This window comes from Macadamia integrifolia, chromosome 8 (assembly GCF_013358625.1).
Source record: "Macadamia integrifolia cultivar HAES 741 chromosome 8, SCU_Mint_v3, whole genome shotgun sequence".
Taxonomy (NCBI): Eukaryota; Viridiplantae; Streptophyta; class Magnoliopsida; order Proteales; family Proteaceae; genus Macadamia; species Macadamia integrifolia.
The window spans coordinates 8,075,673-8,079,251 of NC_056564.1; positions in this window are offsets into that span (position 1 = coordinate 8,075,673).

Consider the following 3,579-nt stretch of genomic DNA (forward strand, 5'->3'; position numbering starts at 1 on the left):
TTCTAAGCCCTGTAAATGTTGTGCAAAGTTGCTTCTTGGATGCTATTTATTTTATCAAGATTCCAAGTGAAAAAATTGTTTATGACCTTGTTTATATTGGCTTCCAGGACTTTTGGAAAGATTTTGAATTAGTTCATTATATTGATGGAGCTTTATATGCTTTATAAAGAAGTGAACAATGACCAAAACCATCAATATTGGGTATGGGTCATACCATCACTTCATTGAACTAATTCATCTGATGCAAGTCTTATCTGGAATAAAATTAGATCATATGAAGTAGATATATGCAGAAAACATTTTAGATAAACGTAAGTCATTGCAATGAAATGACATTTTGGTAATGTAAACAAATACACTCTGAATTTGGAGAACTGGATAAAATAAAATGCATATGCATTTATGAAAAAAATAGCCAAATGTATCTAGCTAATGATGCAATGAGAAATTAAATTAATAAGTAAATAATAAAATTAAATGGGGGAACAGTACAAAATATGAAAAGAAAACAAAGATGTTGCTTTGGGAGTGAAATGAGTAAACTAGACATACATGCATCATAATTATTATGACCGAAGTATGAAATAAGATATGTTAGGCAGGCACATACATAATTGATAGACTCTGAAGTGCGAAGGATATTAACAGCCTTTGGTTCATGGCTTTAAATAGGGTGGAATGGTGAAATAGGAGGTTGGAAACTTGGAAACAGCCTCTCCTGCGTAGCAGGGGGTAGGGGGTAAGGCTGCGTACATTTGCCCCTCCCAGACCTTGTAGTAGCAGGAGCCTTGTGCACTAGGTTGTTCCCTTTTTTTGTTTTTGGGGTTCGGAAAAGGCTTACTTGAATTGAAGTGTAAAGTTATTTGAAAGGCCTGCGTATATACGCAGAATAGTTTGGAATCAAGTCATCTGATCTACATCATGACCTATCAAATGAGCTGTTTATTATATCTATATCTCTATTGACACTGTTAATGTCACTACTCCTTAGCATACTGTCAGTGTAGACATTTGTCCAGTCGAAGAATAAAAGCCATGACAATCATGCTTGGTTCTTCATTTTCTAAGATTCCACCCGTGGCATCATTAGTCCAGTAATACCAATTCAATATGGAGCCTTTCTTTAACTTCAAATCTGGTAGGACTTGGAAGTTGGTAGTGAATTGTTTTCCATGTATGGTTTTACAGAAGATCAGCCAATTGGGAACTACAGCTTTTGACCTGGAAGTCAGATCATTATGATAGCAACTAGTTGCGAGGGTTGGCTACTAGGACAAAAGACTATGATATGTTACTGAGAAATATATTTTATATGAGAAACCTGTTTTGCCATTCCTTCATGTGCATTGTTGGGGTTACATGAGGCATTCAGTCTTTAACATAGGATGACTGCTACCATAATAGTGAACCCATAATTGGTAACATTAGAGCCCTCCATGACCTGTAAGACCCTACCTTTATCACACTCCAGAAAAGCCTCAAAGGACCACCTTAGTTGAAAATCTTGAAGATGGTTAAAGATCAAATAGATCATGTGTGGGGGTTTTGGGCTTTTATTTGTCATGTTAAATTGATAAAGAGAGGGGAGGTCCCAACATCCAAAAGCTAATCTGTAACAACTGCCTATTGTCATGGGTGACTTCAGAAAATTTTTGTGATTTGACACATTTTGGGGAAATTGTTTCTTAAGTTACCATAAATTGTGTCTTTAATGCCATTAGTATGTGTTTATGTCATTGACGCACACTATGTTATTCATCTTCAATCCATTCTATGACAACCTGAGATCTTGTGAATTTGCAGTGCTTGAAGTACCTTAGATTTCTCATATCCACAGGCTTTACTATGAATTAAGTTCCTTTCTGCATGTGTGTTAAATAAAATGTGCCTGTCAAGTGTTTACAGTTGGAATTAGAGATAGATTTGAGGTGTTTGCCATTGAATCTGGCAGACCCCATTGAGCAAGACTATGTAATAGTAAGTTTGATCTATGTTGCACTTGATTTAGTCCTCTACCTTCTAAGTTTTACCAGAGATTGGTGAAGTTGAGGTGCTAAATGCAGGACAGGGGAGTGAAGGATAGAGATGCTGTCTTATGTGAGTCTAGTGAACACTTGATCTCTTAGACTGTTGTCATGATATTTCTTTGGTAAGGAATTGAATGGGTCTGTTTAGGATCACATTTGGGGATCAGTTTTTTCCCAGATGGTTTTGTTTGCAGTGCCGAATAATGGAGTTTCATTCTTGAATCTTATTGTTGGAAAACCAGGTATTTACATGGCCAAGTTGCCCTAGTTGAGTTTTTTTCGTTTGTTGTTTTTTTAATCTGCTCTAGAGTCTTGAAGACTCACCCAAGTTAAAACTTGACAAGACTTGGCCGAATCGGTCTGAATCTTTCTTGAGTTGCATGGTTTTCTTACGTGTGAAAATCGTCTGTAGCCGTTGCAATGGTGCAATGAGCATCGGGTGGTTGGGAACCCCTTGGGGCACGTGCCCAGATGCTCTCAACTGTTTGATGCTCACCGCATCTCATCGCTCGCTGCAGAGGACATGGACTCTATTTTTACTTGAGTCTACGGAAACTTGTTGAGATTTTATCATTTTTCCTCTATTTTCGGTTGTTAAGACAATTGTTTTGGTCTATAAGCACTTGTATGTATTTTAATTCTTGTTTTTCCCAATGATTGAACAATCAAAATTTATAGATTTTTTATTTTCTGATTGTTTTCATATTTATGGATATTTTTTTTTAATAATTTGTGTATTTATTGTATCTAAAAATAGGAAAACTTGACTCACCATGATCCGGTTTGACTTGCCTGACTCACCAGGTTTTGTCGAGGGTGAGTCGAGTTGTAAAATTTGGTATTCCAACAAGGCCTAATACAGTATTATTTGTTCTCTTAATATTTCTTAGGGAGACGTTTTTTCTTAAATTTTTTTTTGGGATAAATATTATTACTATAATTGCTATGGTCAAAAGACGTGTAAAATTTCAGCCACAACCGGTCAGACCAACTTAAATTCTAGTTCAAGCTTGGTCGAACCAAATACTTATTGGGCTGGCATTGGTCTGAGTTTTTATGAAAGCGGTATAAACAGAAACTGACCGGATGTACTGAAACTGAAACAAAACTGATCCGGACCTGATCAAATATTAAAAAAAATAAAGAAAAAGTAACAAGAGGCCATTTGCCTAACAACAACAATAATGATAACTTTATCCCAATTAAATGGGGTTGGCCACAGAGATCCGATAATAAGAAAGAAATAAGCTATATAAGTTAACTAAGATGAGGTAAAAAGGGGGTAAGAGGAGAAGTGAAAGCGGTAGTCATAGAAGCATCATAGGAACATCCCTTACAAGGTGTCGAGTACACGGGTCTTTGTCCTCTACAAAATACTATCCATGGTCATATTAGAATCTCTTTTCTGATCACTTTTTCAATTGTCAGTTTGAGCCTGCTCTACCTCTTTTAGTTCCATCCAATTGAATCTGATTACTCTTCTTTATTAGGCATCCAAAGAGCCCATTAGCCCAACTCGATACAAATCCGAAATTAACAAAAAAACCGAATG